Source organism: Pan paniscus, chromosome 12, assembly GCF_029289425.2.
Source record: "Pan paniscus chromosome 12, NHGRI_mPanPan1-v2.0_pri, whole genome shotgun sequence".
Lineage (NCBI taxonomy): Eukaryota > Metazoa > Chordata > Mammalia > Primates > Hominidae > Pan > Pan paniscus.
In genome coordinates, this window is record NC_073261.2 from 21,892,774 (window position 1) to 21,909,029 (window position 16,256).

General features: G+C 43.8%; 1 protein-coding gene across 7 annotated transcripts in view; it reads right to left on the reverse strand.

Moving 5' to 3' along the window:
- The window catches only part of NCK2 (NCK adaptor protein 2), a 150,579-nt gene that overhangs the window by 65,886 nt on the left and 68,437 nt on the right, over positions 1–16,256 (reverse strand). For all 7 annotated transcript variants that reach the window (XM_055107498.2, XM_055107497.2, XM_057301254.2 and 4 more), the window contains exon 2: positions 11,925–12,108. The gene's annotated coding sequence lies outside the window, so the exon portion shown is untranslated. The remainder of the gene's footprint in view (positions 1–11,924; positions 12,109–16,256) is intronic.

Below are 16,256 nucleotides of genomic sequence, written 5' to 3' on the forward strand. Positions count from 1 at the left end.
ACATGCTTAAATTCTGCACTCCACACTGATCTGCGGTGGGTGAGTGTGCTGTCATGGGGCTTTAATTGTAGTATTCTTGTGGTCAGTGCCATTTTTTAAATTTGACCAACATTAATTACAGGTAAATTATTGTGAATTATAATTGTATATCAAAACAACAACAACAAAAATATGGTTAGGCCATATTGTTCCAAAGCAGGGAACAGGGAAATTCGTTGATAACAAAAACATTTTCAGCAATCTTGAACGATGCCCAATTCTCCCTGGCCCCTCTCCTATTTCCATCTTCCTTTTATGACTTATTCATCTACTGCTATGTAAGCCTGCACACTTCTTAGATCCCAAACTACAAACTACTATAAAAAGAGGAAATGAGTTGATCTTTCAACATTTTTTTCTTTTTAAAAAAGTTTAAACTTTTAATTTTGAGATAAGTATAGGTTCACAGGAAATTCCAAAGGGTGTGCAGAGTGGTCCCTTGTGCTCTTCACCTTGTTCCTCCTAATGGCTACATTCTACATAACTGCAGTAAAATATCGAAACCAGGAAACTGACATTAGTATAATGAGTATATATGGTTCTGTCATTTCATCATGTGTGTAAACTCCTATAACCACCACGCCAATCAAGACTATTTCATCATCACAGAAATCTCTCTGACATTATCCCTTGTATAGTCACACCCACCTCCCTTTCCGACAACCATCACCAACCCCTTGTAAACACTAATCTGCTCTCTATCTCTGTAATTTCGTCATTTTGAGAATGTTATATAAATGGAATCATACAATATGTGTGACCATTTGAGACTCGTTTTAAAGCAAAAAGAAGAAATTCTATTAAAAGATAGAAGACACTGTGTATGATTTCAATGCTTTGAAATTTGTTACTGTTTGTTTTTTGGCCCAGGACATGCCCTAACATGGCAAATGCTCTGTGGGTGCCTAAAAAGAATGTGTATTCTGCTACTTTTGGGTGGAGTGTTATAAATGTCAATTAGATAATATTAATTGATGGTGGTGAGTGTTCCTATAGCCTTGCTGACTTTCTGTGTACTTTCTGTGTGGTTGTTCTATCAACTGTTGAGAAGGGTATGGAGATCTTCAAGTATAATCATGGGTATGTCTGTTTCTCCCTGTAGTTCTAGCAGTTTTCACTTCTTATTTCACAGCTCTGTTGTTTGGTGCATGCATACTTAAGAATGCTATGTCAGCCAGGCGCGGTGGCTCACGCCTGTAAACCCAGCACTTTGGGAGGCCAAGGCGGGTAGATCACGAGGTCAGGAGATCCAGACCATCCTGGCTAACATGGTGAAACCCCGTCTCTACTAAAAATACCAAAAATTAGCTGGGCGTGGTGGCGGGCGCCTATAGTCCCAGCTACTCAGGAGGCTGAGGCAGGAGAATGGCGTGAACGTGGGAGGCAGAGCTTGCAGTGAGCCGAGATCGTGCCACTGCACTCCAGCCTGGGCAACAGAGCGAGACTCCGTCTCAAAAAAAAATAAAAAACAAAAAATAAAAAAGAATGCTATGTCTTCTTGATGAACACTCTTTTATGTCCCTGGTAACTCTCTACTTTGAAAAGTTCTTTATCTGATATTAATGTAACAATTTCTGCTTTCTTTTGATTAGTATTTGCATGGTATATCTTTTTCCATCCTTTTATTTTCAACATATATATACACACACATACATATATATATATACACACATATATAAAATGTCTCTAAAATGTGCCAGGATAAGGCAAGGGAGCTAGGGAAGCTGCTCAGAGGAAAGGATATTTACTTGGCCAGAACTTGGAATTGAGAGAGAAGGATACTGTGAGGATAACTCAGTAATGACCCAAATCCAGGGGGCCTAGAACCCAAATCCAGAGGCCTTTACCATGCAATCCATTTGGAATTTGGCTCTAATTTGGGAATAAGAAATTCTTGCTTTATTAGTTACATTTTTGCATTAAAAAACATAACCAATCAGGTATTCTATATATAAATCTCTTTAAGTTTTCCATTCCTGAGATAGTCACAATCACAGGCCTCCCAACTAACATATCATCCACACTACAAGCAAACTACCTGAGCAGAGAGAATTGGTCCTCGAAGGGTGGTAGGGTTAGGCTTTGTGTCCCCACCCAAATCTTATCTTGAATTGAATTGTAATCCCTATAATCCCCATGTGTTAACAGAGAGACCAGTGGAGGTAATTGAGTCATGGGGGCGGTTTCCCCCATGCTGTCTTGGTGATACTGAGTTCTCAGGAGATCTGATGGTTTTATAAGCGGCTCTTCCCCCTTTGCTCAGCACTTCTTCTTGCCACCCTGTGAAGAAAGTGCCTTGCTTCCCCTTCACCTTCTGCCATGATTAAGTTTCCTGAGGCCTCCCAGTTATGCTGAACTGTGAGTAAATTAAATCTCTTTCCTGTATAAATAACCCAGTCTCGGGTAGTTCTTTATTGCAGTAGGAAAACAGACTAATACACAGTATCAGCCTTCTAACGGATGTGGACCATCCTAGCAATCTGCTCTAGAGTTATAAAGGATGTAATGCAATCACTTTGGTTAATCAGAATCTCCATCAAGATCTAATGGAGCCAGGAACTCCAAACCTGACCGATCACCAGGACACTATGACTGCATAAGGAACTCCAGTCCTGAGGACTAGAGGGTCTGGTTATGTAACAAAACTCATTACAAAAGTTTTTGGGTTATACTGTAACTGACAGAGCAGAGTGTATATTTACTGCCTTCTGTAAAGTTACAAACATTTCCCATCCCTCTGTGCCTTGCTGGTGACCCAGATAATAGCCCTGCTGGGCAAAAATAAGGGCTCCATAAAAAATCTCTAATAAAACAAGAGAAATTATCATTCTCTGCTATGTGATAACATGGACATTGCTATGTGATTTCTCTGCTGACCCTTTTTCAGGAACCCACCATCCCCCAAGCCAGAATCTCCAAAGTGGAAAACACAAGGTGTGGGAAGAAATTATTAGCGTTCCCATATCTGCTATGTTCCAAAGCGCTGCAGTGCCCAGTGCTGCTTCCTACTTCTCCATTATATTTTGTTAAATTTCTGAGCATAAGACAAGTCTCCACTGAGGGTCAGCTCGCTGTAAGGATCAAAGATCAGAACTAAACACTAGTAATGGAATGGGATTTTTAAATTTATGATGAATTATCTCAGGTGTGAATACATGAAAACTCACAAATGAAAGCCCTTAGAGTAGAAGGCCCCTTTAGGGAAGATCAGCATAACAGCACAGATGCCCAGGTCCTGTCTGCCCACTCGAGATTAGTGGGGAGTGGACCCTGAGCATCCTAAGTCACCCCCAAGCATCCCAGGTGACCCCCATTACATTACAGCTGGTAGGCATGGACTCACAGAGCTCCAAAGCCTGGAGGGAGACGAGGAGGCAGGAGCCAGGCCATGTCTACCTCCACTCCGTCCCCAAGCACCTCGAGTGCCCACTCATCTCCCTCCAAACCTGGCCCCACTCAGCCAGCAAATATGGGCAGCATCACTTGCCTGCAGCTTGGGGGAATCCCTGCTGCTCTTTCCTGGAATTGAGACTCAGGTGGGAGATGGGCTCCTGATCTTACTGCAGTGGTGGAGAGGGCGACACTGGTGTCCCACAAATGCTGAGCATGTTTTCCCACTGAATTCTGTGGGGCATGGCAACCAGGTCTGTGTTACTGTCCTGCCTGTGCAGGACTGTCCTTAGAATTCCAAGTTCACACACCCAACTTCATCTACCCTCTCCCTCCATGTCACTGCCAAAGGAACCAAGGCCGGAAGTTAAAACCCAGCCATGAAAGCACAACACCCACACATGAGCACACCCCAGTGATTCCTCCAGAGACCTCTGTTCTAAGCACACGCTGCCAAGACGTTGTACTTAACGACTGGGAAAATGACCAATGTATTATTACAAAAACGTTACTAAATGAGCTCTCAGGTTGGAAGATACGGTTACATTTAGCTTCTCCCACAAGAAAGGCCTGTACCAGACCCAGGCTCCAGGCAGGGAAGACGGTCCTGTCTCTGGCTCCTGGAATCCCTGTCCTTCCCAAGTACTTCTGACCTTGCTCTTTGTGAACACAACAAAATCTTCAACATAACCTCTGGGTAAGATCATAAGTGGCATATTCCGGAAGGCACTAAATAAAACAAGTCTGACTGAGGAGTGACTGGGCTCTCACTGTCAGATCTGCTGCATTTCCCGCTCATTCCCTGTGAGCACCGTCAGGGGCCCAAGTGGAAAGCAGTATTCTATGGAAACGTGACATTTACGGACGGGGCATTCTGCTATGTGGTCAATAAAGGGAGGAGGCACTTACACATGTGAAATCAGATAACAATCACAAGCAAAACCCAAAATGGAATGTTGGCAAAAAAGATAAGCAATTTAGAAAAACTACTAAAAACGTCAACTCTAGAGCCTCTCCCCATCCCTGGCCACATCCCTGTAAGGGAGAGACTACCTGAGGACACTCAAGAGGGACGTCACCACTGCAGACTCCTGACTTGGAGTTCACGCCGGCCAGGGACTGCTCCAGACCACGGCTTGTTCACACTGTGACCTGGGTAGACCTTCACACGGGAAGGTCACGGAACAAGGCGTTTGATCACGAAACAGCCAGAGCAGATGCATAATTAGGATCATCCTTACTTCTCGCAGGCAGCAATCAAGCTCAAATCTCACCAATTAACTTGTCAGTGTGACTGTTGGTCAGGTGTGACTCTGAAAAGCTGAGAAGGCGTATTTTACTTTCCAGGGAGATACAAGGCCTGCCTCTACGGCCACGGACCTTACAGGAAGGCCTGGGTACCTTCTGCCCCAACAAGCACTAAGGGTTATTCGTTTCCATCCAAAACTGGCATCTTGTTAATATACTGCTTGTTAACATGGTCCCAGAATTCATTCCCCATAAACTGTGACCTCTTATGATCTGATTTATTCATCATGTTTTATAACCATTTTGACATCCTGGAGCCAGGAACATTTCTAAAGAAACCATTTCAACGTTAGTTATAATAAAAGTCAACCGGAAAATTGATTCTGATAGGCAGAAATCTCAAACTCAAAATGCTTTTGGTGTGTCCAGTGAGGCACCCGCAGCACGGGAATGGGGAGCACAAGGGCACTGGGACACACTCCCCTCCCACACCCTCCACCAGACACGCCCAACTTGAATGACACTTCTGCAGTTCCACGTGTTCCCTTCAGTTCTGTACACCCCAGTGGTAATCCCAGAAAGTATTCTCCTACTGGGGCTTGTTTGTAATTACCTGTTCAAGGTCCAGTTTACTAAAAGCCCTACAACACCCCCTCCATCGTGACACACACACACACACACACACACACACACACACACACACACAGAGCATGAGAGGACTTTTTGTTTTTCTGGAGGAAGTCAAGAAAAATTTCTCTCTGCTTTTCCTAGTTTGAGAACCTCAACTGCAGCAATGCGCTCATTTCAAGCTCTGTGTGGCCTGTTTATTTAATGCTGTTCTCTTACATACACATCTGTCACACGGCCGGCCCAGGGCCTCTTAAGGACAAGGACAGAGTATCTGGAATCCAACATTCAGGTGTGAGACACAGGTCACCATCCAACGCTGGGCCGTACTAGGCAAGTACAGTAACCTCTCTGGGCTCATTTTCTGCTATACAATTCAGGGGAGGACTATCCATATTACCTGGCATTAAAGAGAATTCACGAAAATTCCTTTGTAAATTCTAAGGTACAATTCAGAGAATCACTGAAAAATGAATGGAATGTTATGTGTTCAGTTTCTATCTAAGGAAAAGAAGGTCGAGGGGTACAGAATTGGCTTTTTTGTTTTTGTTTCTTCAGCTTTCTAGGAAGCCACACTGCTAGGGTGTAGCAGCTATGACAGAAAAGAAAAAAATGCTTGGCATAACCTTGATCACCACCACAACTAAGAGAAAATAATTATGTTATTGACTATGCAAGAACGTTAAATCACAATTTTATGATGTTTCACCCTGAACAGGGGTGCTGTGGGAAGCATCAGGGACCTTAGAGATGGCCTCAGCACACAGGAAGTGGCTGTTAAATACAAAGTCCCCTGGCCTGTACAGAGAACTTCTCTTTTGGCAGGTCTGATGTTAAGCTGGGGATCCCCAACACAAGGCGACTCTGAGCACCATCCTGGGCCTCCATGGGCAGAGCTGGAAGCCACAGGAGCTGTTAAGCTGATCCTGGTGCTTCAGGAGCAGCAGAGGCCCTCGGGGGATTCAGGTTCCCAGCTCGTGCCCCCTTCTCAAACCTCCCAAAGTCTTCCTTCACACACCCTTACGTTTCCAAAGAGACTCTCCAAACTGTACTTAGTTGCAGGAGATTTTTCTAGGGGAGAAAAAAATAAATCTCACGAAATTCCTGGTACAGTAAGAAAGAAAGGCTTTTTTGGGTCAGGAAATGGGAGCTCCCAGCCTGCTCTGCCACCTAGGAGCCCCGGCCAAGTCATTTAATCTCCCAGAGCCTCACATCTCAGTTTAAGGTAAGCACTTGGAGAATGGGTTGTTACCATGTCACCACCATCATGTGTCAGAGACAGCAGCCCGGGAAGCAGAAGGAACGTGGGCTGGTAAGCAACAGACCTTCTGCTTCCCGGGCTGCTGTTAATAGATGGGGACACAAAGCCACAGGAGAGGTTAAGGGGACTCTCCAGAGTCACAGAGTTGAGCATGCACAGCTGTGGACAGTCTCCTTAACCTCTCCTGAGGCTTTGTGTCCCCATCTATTAAATGGGGGCAGTAACATCTGCATTTGCGACTAGAGATAATATACAAGCAGTGACAAGCCCTGTGCCGGGCACCTGCCAACGATGACCCCATAGATTACAGCTGCTTCCACTGACTGCGCCGCCGGGGCACTGTGGAATCAATATGGCAATATGTTTTCCCAGCAGCTGTCAATACTTACTGGGCAATTATTTAACCAATTACCACAGATTTATCCACAGCATTAAAGGCTGTGGCCATCTCTTTATATTCGGTACACTGTACAGAAGAAACAATCAGTCCAAACTGCAGAGACTGTTCCCCCAGATCACCCAGGGGTCCAGTGTGAGGCAGAAGGAGGCTGAGATGGGCCCATTTATTTGGGCAGAAACTCCACAAGTTACTTCCAGGTATCATGAGACCTCCAGAGCTACACCCTCAACAGAAGCTTTAGCCCTAAAAACTTAATAACTGAGCACTGGGCTTTGCGTGTAAAAAATCTTTCTAAATAACGTGTTGGGGCCAAAGTCAGCTACCAGCAATCTCCAAAATACCAAACAACCAGGATATGATAAAAGTGAGTAGTAAATTCTAGATGACTTTTCCAAGTGTACACACCCTAGGAAAAATTGTTCTGAAATAAATTGAGGATAATATGAAGTAGTAAACTTTAGTAGTTAAATAAATATTACTGGATAGCGTTTTTATGGATGTAAGAGTGACATGCTCAATGTTTCATCTTCTCATGCTCACTGCTCAGTTCAACACAGCTGCTGCTGCTTCTATCACAAAATGGAAAAGATGTGTGTAGGCTCACTGCTGACATTTACACGCTGGACATGCACATCACCAACTGACTCGGTTTGTGAAATCCCGTCCTGTTTACTTTACTCAAACTTGAGTTGTGTCATCTAAGCCACTGTCCTTCCTATCCCACTACACCATCCTTCTGTCCATTAGGACATGTCTGTCATGAAAAAGCCTCCAAAAGCTTTTCAAAAGTCAAACGAATCTGCAGCATAGCAGACAAGGCCCTCTGCATCTTCCGTCCCTAGTAACGGCCAGCCTCCAACAATCAATTACGGTCACTTTTCAAGTACACACGGGAAGAATTAAGTGCAGATTATGCGTTTGCCAAAATGACAACTCTGGTGGCCTTCTGGCTCTTCCTATGGTCTCCGCTCCCCCAAAGAAGGCAGGGTCAGAGCCGCAGGGTCCCAAGACTTTGTTCCTTAACTTCAATGGGGAGACCAGAAAACAGGGTAGGGAAATGCACCACGTGGAAATGGGCTGAGACGTTATTCAAGCCCTCAGACACCGCCATCCTCCTCAAGCTGCTCTCAGCCCAGCCCCAGGCACGCAAACCTTGAGTGTCCAATAACTGGGAAATGCATCCAAGGCTGACATCCCGCTTACTGTTCTACCAGGCCAGCATTTATTTCATTTCTTTCTGACATGCCGAAGTGTATGGCTGACCGAGCTGTTGCTTTCCCTGTTGGCACTTCAAGGACCACTGACCAAATGGCAAATGCCTGGTCCCCAAGCCAGTATTGTCTGAATGACCTGCAGTCTCCAGGAACCATGACCCAGCTGGTCCAATCAGCCTGCCCTGTTCCAAGGAAACACATTATACCTCTGTACACGTCTCCTCTTTCTTTAAAACTTGTCCCCAAAATAACATCTCCTGGCTTTTCCATACTGTCCCCTAAAGGTCAGTTGATCCCTGCCTCAAGTATTAGGGACTGGCTGTAAGAACCTCCACTACAGCAGTTAGCACAGTCCCAAACTGTCAGGGTCCCATCCCGAAAGGGCATGGGAAAAGGTGGCTGGGACTATATTTTATCTATTTTTTTTTTAACTGCTAAAACAGTCACTGCAAGAAAAATAGCCCAGAATACAGGTGGGGTGTTCACAATAGATGTTTATTATATGAATGGCTACATCTCACGATTTTCCAAATGAACATTTTTCTAAACCACAAAAGTAAATTTTAATAGGTGAATCAAGGTTTTGTGTGGAACTTATAAACTTATGAAATAAAAGTAATCCTTTAAAATTACATGGGTAGATATTTTTGTAAGCCAGCCAGCTCTCATGGTCTCCATGTACCGTCTTGTCTACGTGGCACCCGTGTGTTGGGAGCTCCTGCAGACCGAGCTGCTGGGTGAGCATGCCACACTCCCCTGCCTCACCACCTTCTCAACCAGCACCAACAACAGCTTCAGGTCTGCTAATGTCACTGACGATCAAGACCTTTCTAAAGAAGTAGTGTCAGATTCTGATGCTAATAAATTATTAATGAGTTCTGATGATCCAATCAGAAGATCTGTCATTTCTAGCTTATACTCCATTCCCTTGAAATCTGACAAGTGGATTGACACATGACTGCATTTGCAAATGACTGTTTTAAAAAGTTCTACCCCAATGACTTTTTTTTTTTTTTTTAAAGAAAACGGAGTTACCATGGGTTTGAGAAGTTTTCTTATGTAAGATAAACCTCCTAGGTTTGGAACAGGAACACCCCGATGGTGTCTGTCTTGCACAAGGTCTGGAAGAGAGACCTGGGAATGCCCTATGAATGCATGAGGGGACCCAAAGCTAGAAGAGCCAACAATGGCTGGGGTGAAGTCAGGTATGCAGTGTGAGTGCCAACCCCCGACTGCCGACCAGGAGCTAGCTCTGGAAATCACAACACACAACACCCTAAATCAACGGGACAATGTGGCATTTTCTCCAAAAGATAACATAAAGCATAACACGACGAGAACACTAAGACACTTAATCCTATCCTTATTGCATATTAATCTTATGCTGTTCTAAATACCACACATCAAAGGGGCATAACTGAAATTGAAAAGGTTCCAAGAGATTTTTCTTTTAAGGTGGTCGAAGAGAAAGAACATATTCACAAGATGTGTTTGTAGTAGTAGCAGACCAAGTAAGAGGAAATTCTAACTTTTAATATTAAAGGAGAAAATTTCCAGAAACCACCACACCAAGAGATTCCATAGTCCAACATGATAGTTTCAAGATTACTTTAAAACAATCTGCAAATAATAGAAGCAAATTAAAGTTTTTTTATACAAATGTCCACTGTAATCTCATTTGCTCTTCATACAACCAGAAGACATATCATATCACCTAAAAGTTGGACACCAAAACTAATTTAGGTTATGCTTTGATTAAAATTTGGTTTGCTTTCATACTTGATTTAACAATCTTTTCTATTTTGTTCTGTTAAATATACCATGTTGGAAATATATATTTCTTATAAGCTCATAGTAAGATGTACAGGAAAAATCTTACAGTATAAGGAATAAAATCTTTTTATATATATATATTTTTATTATACTTTTAAGTTCTAGGGTACATGTGCAAAATGTGCAGGTTTGTTATATATGTATACATGTGCCATGTTGGTGTGCTGCACCCATTAACTCGTCATTTACATTAGGTATATCTCCTAATGCTATCCCTCCCCCCTCCCCCCTCCCCCCACCCCAAAACAGGCCCCAGTGTGTGGTGTTCCCCTTCTTGTGTCCAAGTGTTCTCATTGTTCAATTCCCACCTATGAGTTAGAACATGCAGTGTTTGGTTTTTTGTCCTTGCGATAGTTTGCTGAGAATGATGGTTTCCAGCTTCATCCATGTCCCTACAAAGGACATGAACTCATCACTTTTTATGGCTGCATAGTATTTCATGGTGTATATGTGCCACGTTTTCTTAATCAGTCCATCATTGTTGGACATTTGGGTTGGTTCCAAGTCTTTGCTATTATGAGTAGTGCTGCAATAAACATACGTGTGCATGTGTCTTTATAGCAGCATGATTTATATTCCTTTGGGTATATACCCAGTAATGGGATGGCTGGGTCAAATGGTATTTCTAGTTCTAGATCCCTGAGGAATCGCCACACTGTCTTCCACAATGGTTGAACTAGTTTACAGTCCCACCAACAGTGCAAAAGTGTTCCTATTTCTCCACATCCTCTCCAGCACCTATTGTTTCCTGACTTTTTAATGATCACCATTCTAACTGGTGTGAGATGGTATCTCATTGTGGTTTTGATTTGCATTTCTCTGATGGCCAGTGATGATGAGCATTTTTTCATGTGCCTTTTGGCTGCATAAATGTCTTCTTTTGAGCAGTGTCTGTTCATATCCTTTGCCCACTTGTTGATGGGGTTGTTTTTTTTCTTGTAAATTTTTTTGAGCAAATTAGAAGTTTTTAAGGAAAGCTAGTGTTATTCTTGCAGTTCATTCTGAGACAAAGCTCTGGAGGTGAAAATGTATCTTCTCATAAAGCACTTCTTACTGCCCAGCCAGAAACAGAACACCGGATTAACTGGACCACAAACAGCAATTCATATTTTAAGTTAAATGTCTTAAGATGTTAGGGCTAAGAAATATTTTTGTTGCACAGTGACATGTTTTTGTCTGGTGCCTGTGCTGATAGCACCACTGGGTCCCAGAATCCACATGTTGCATCAGTTATGATTTTATTGTAACATACACAAGTAGGTTTTTCATATGAACAGGTAAAACCTTCCTGAGAATCCTTCATCTGTCTGCATCTCATTTGATGTAGGTTTTTTTTTTTTTTTTTTTTTGAGACCAAGTCTTGCCGTGTTGCCCAGGCTGGAGTGCAGTGGTGTGACCTCGGCTCACTGCAACCTCCGCCTCCCAGGTTCAAGTAATTCTCCTGCCTCAGCCTCCCGAATAGCTGAGACTACATGTGCACGCCACCATGCCCAGCTATCCTTTGACATAGATTTATCTTCTCAGCATCAAAGCTGGAATCCAACTTTTCCTAGACTGAAAGCACCAGAAAAGTGGTTATTTATCCTTATACTCCCTGTCCCATACAGAATACAGGGGACCAGGATTCGTTATGGATTCAAGAGTCAGTAATATCTGAGCGTGGAGGTACCTGTACCATCTTACGGCTTGTAGGTGTCTACCATCCTGCTTCCTGGCTACATACTCAGAACCATCACACACTAAAGCAGGAACAGAGATAATCTAATTTTCTCCCTCATTGAAAGCTTAAATTTAATGTGATTCAACAAATCAAGGCTACACTGACTGATATTTTACTAAACTTACTGTCCAAATTAAGCATTTGAGGTAAAAAGCTGCAACTTCTGTTTTAAGCAGAAAACTGCAGACTTACCTTTGGCACACAGTTGAGAGGTGACTGGCAAAACGCAGAACTCTTCAAAACGATGATGTTTTCAGCTAATTACACCTCTGAAGTTACAAAGCTGCAGGGATTCTCCAAATCCTCAAATCCAACTCAAATCTCAGCAGAGAATTATAATCTGGGACGTCGCTTGTATACAAGGAACACATGAAATCTAAAAAGAAAGACGCATATATTAGGTCTGCTTGCTTCTTTGATTTTAAGTAACCACTTTTAAAAATAACTGGTTATTTGCCTAAAACTAATGGGTTTTTTTGTTATTTATTATTTTTTTGAGACAGGGTCTCCTCTGTCACCCAGGCTGGAGTGTGGTTGTACGATCTTACTTCACGGCAACTTGCACCTCCTGAGCTCAAGTGATCCTCCTGCCTAAGTCTCCCCATTAGCTGGGACCACAGGCATGTGCCACCACCCCTGGCTAATTTTATGTATTTTGAAACCAATGTTTTAAATATATCCCAGATTAAAGCTGCTCTGTGCCTAAAGACCTCCATCAACACACATGGCCTCCCTCTTCCCACCTTTCATTCCCTGGGCAAGCTCCGACACTCGGGTGGGGAGGGCCAACCACACACCCGGTGAATAGCAGGTGGAAGGAGGTGATGGGGTGTGGGGGGAACAGCCAGCCCATAATCAAGGGGCCTGAGCTCCCAGTCCCTTCCAGACTTCCTCCTCCCAATGACCCCCACCTTTAAAAGCCTCCCAGAAATAAAAGGGAGTCTGCCAATTGGAAAGGTGGCCAGTCTGAGAGTCTAATGAGGGAGAAGGGTTACCAAGGGCATGGATATTGTTTAGAGACTCGTTCCTCTCTTGGAGGTCTGTTGCACCAGCCATTTACTGAGAAGACACCAACCGGACCCATAGCCTTGGGCTAAAAAGCACCCCTGCTTTCAAGACTTCTGAGACGAACACTCCAAAACTAGAAGGAAGTTAAGATGAGAGGCGCCTGACAAAGGTGACCAGCGCCCTCCTGGTTGTGGAGAGCTGGCAGCTGCGTTATGTTCACTGCACTTGGTAAGTATTTTCAGTCCTTGACTAACGTTTTCGAGGGGACCCTGGAGCACTCTGTGGACTTCAAGTGAGTTCACTGACATTTTTAATTACATTTCAAACCCAATGGGGATCTGTCTTGACAGTTCACTCAAAGAAGATCTATTAATTCATCCCTAGCATGATTATGACCCAAAATGTTAAATACCCCACAGAAAAATCGAATTCTATTTTAGTCAAAGAAAAGAAGATAATTCAAATAGGGCTATCATAAAAATGTTATAAGGCAAGTTCATAAATTTTGATTTAAAAATTAATTCCTTTTTATGTATTCTCTAGCATTATTTTAAAGGCCACATCATTTTAATACAGATATAATTTAAGGCAAGGAAAAGGTGATGGCCAAACACCATGGGAATACATCTTTGGGCAAGATGTTCAAACGTATACTAGGCAGATTGCCCTTCTCTCTGTTAAGTGTTTATAATAAAATGACAGGTCCTCTTGAAATGGAAGTATTGGAATCTGAACTCAGTTCTTGACCAAGAGTTCTTGTTTCTCATGCTGACACCACTGAAGAAAGCCATCAGCACAGGGCAATGTGCTGGGCACCATGCCCCAAACACCACCTCTGTATGTGTCATTTTCAGGGGCTATTATAAACGTTAAGTTGTATTGTTAAGATTTTAACTGGGAAGTGAATTTGCCCAGAGTCTGCCTTCCATAGGCAAATGCAAGGAATTGTTTTATGCGGTTGTTTGGGCTGTCCAAATACAGGCCTCCCACTGTGTGCCCTGTGTCTCATGAGTAATATGATTTAATCCTTCTGATACACTGCCAGGATGGATTCTAATGCCCAAATTTACAGAGGAGTTTACTTTCTCAGGGACACTAAAGGTTTTTCCCAACTGACTGGAGAGTGAGGAATCACTCAGGCCTTGGACTCTGGATGAGTGGGCTTTGCACATCTCTAATCTCTTCTGCATGCGAACAGAGGAGAGACTCCTTATGCCAACAGCAAACCAAAAGCCTGAGCAGCTTCTCTGCCAGACCCCACAAAAGAACAATGAGCTGGATTTAGAACTTGAGTCCTTTGATACTAGGCACAGTGGGCAAGTCAGAACACGGCCTCTCCAAGCACAATCAGTAAAGGAAAAGCCAGACAGAACGGAGCAGGACTTGAACTAATGCAGCAGCTCCAACAAAAGTGAGGCTACTGAAAATCCACTGAAAGGTGCCAGTGGCCATCTGGGATTCAAGTGTAAAACGTGAAGGTTGCATGCGATGTTTTCCTTGAGAAAAGCATTCCACTGACAAACTGTCCATGTGTTAAGTGTACACCCTAAGTAGAATAAAACATGGTGGTCAGCATCTCTCTCTCTGGGTTTAAATGAAGACTGCCCAAGTTTAACATGGGGCTCTTAGCTTATTCAAAACCTGTGTTAAGGAAGAGCATTTCAAAGCAGGTCTTAATTATAATCAGTGATCGAAATCCATCAGGAAAGTATACACTTTTGTGCAAAAAACAGTATCAGCCTGAAAGATAAACACCTATATGGTCACTTGGACTGTAGAAGGCCCTCACCAAAGGATTCAAGGATTTTCTACAGCCAGCTTCAAGACAGGAATATATAGAAGGAGTGTGTGCTTTTCTCTAAAAGTACTTCACTAGCACTACGTGCATCTCCCTTTAGAAATAAAGGAGGGAGGGCTGGAAGGCAATTAACACTGATACCGTACGTATCTCTTCATTTTAATTTGGATCCTTAATACTACAAAATTTTACCATTGCAAAATCCAAGGGATTATCTGAATTCTCTGTAACCTTAAAATTTGCTTTTTTTCCACTAAAGCCACAACCCAGGGTTTTCCAGTGTTTTCAGCAGCACTTAGCTGCAGTGTTGGGCGAGTGTGCTGAGCACTGCCAGGCCACACTACTTGTCCCAGGCGCAGGGCCAGGCAGTGAGATGCCCCCCTGCAAGCAGTCGTGGCCGATTCTGCATCCCCAATGCCTGTGTGGTGCCGGCGCAGTGTCTTCTGCTGCACCTGGGCTGGTTTCCTCCAACTATCAGCATCTGAGAGGGAAGTCCAGTGATGAGGTCCCTGACTAAGGCAACTCCAGAGGAGCAGTTCAGGGTTAAGAAGGGAGTTATGAGCCTTGTTCTGATGACAGCCCGAGGCTGTGAGCTTTGTGGACATAATACCACTGGGTGCTGTCACTCAACCTGTTTTTGAGGTGGCCTATTTGTCCAGAAAACTGAAGTCACCAAGAGGCTAAAGTCAGCCTTCAGGAGGCTCAGGGAATCCCTCCTCTCCCACTGTCCAAATGATAGAAACGGTGACAGGCTGGGAGAAGAACATGTTCTGATTCCAGTGAGACACTCGCCGTGGCTTCACCTTAGCATCAGCTGCAAGAATCGTCACAGCAACCCTGGGAGATACATCTTATCATTCAGCCCAGGAACCAAATGACCAGATGTCTCACAACCAGAATTTGAATGCACACTTGTCTGATTTTAAAGCCAGAGTGCTCTTTCTCCTGACAAAGATCACCATGAAAGGGCTAGAACCTTGACAGTCGCATTCTGCAAATCGCATCTGCTGCTGCCATCTGTCTGGGGTATCTGCCACCCTGGGTGGCCGGCTCCAACCTCTCAAATCAGCTAGGAACCATGTCAGGCTACATCAAGAAGCAAGCCCATGAATGTACACACACCAAGTTTGTTTTCAATGGTACTGCCTCTCTTAGATGTTAGCACAGGAGAAAAAAAAAAACCACAAAACCTTGTTGAATAGTGTCACCTGGCTGGGTCAGTAATGAGCAGATGTTGGACTCGGGTGTGTATCACAACCAAATCTAATCTGTGTTACACATGGAGAGAACCACTCCAGATCCCTAGTCTGTAGCCAGAGCTAAGGCAATTGTCCTTTTCCTTTTATTTAAAAAGAAAAACAAAAAAGCATAGGATTAGCATAGGCCTCGGAGCTCTCAAATGCCTTGTCTTGCCCTTCCTCCTCCCTCCCTGACCAAGGAGGCCCAGCAGAGGCCTGGCAAGCGGATCTCCCGTTCAGAGTACGGAGGCGGCAGTGCCAGCCCAACACAGCACGGGGTCAGCGCTGTCTGAGGGAATTCTGGCAGAGCTAGCTATATTTCATTCCTAGTGAACCACTTGGAAGAGAACCTTATTCAAGTGGGAAAAGGCTGGTTTCAGATACTGAACAAAGCTACACAAGTTTCCTTGAGTGGTTTGGCCAAAGTTCAACCCATGTGGACTGATACCGAGCAGCTTAGATGTGTTTATCAATCCGAAA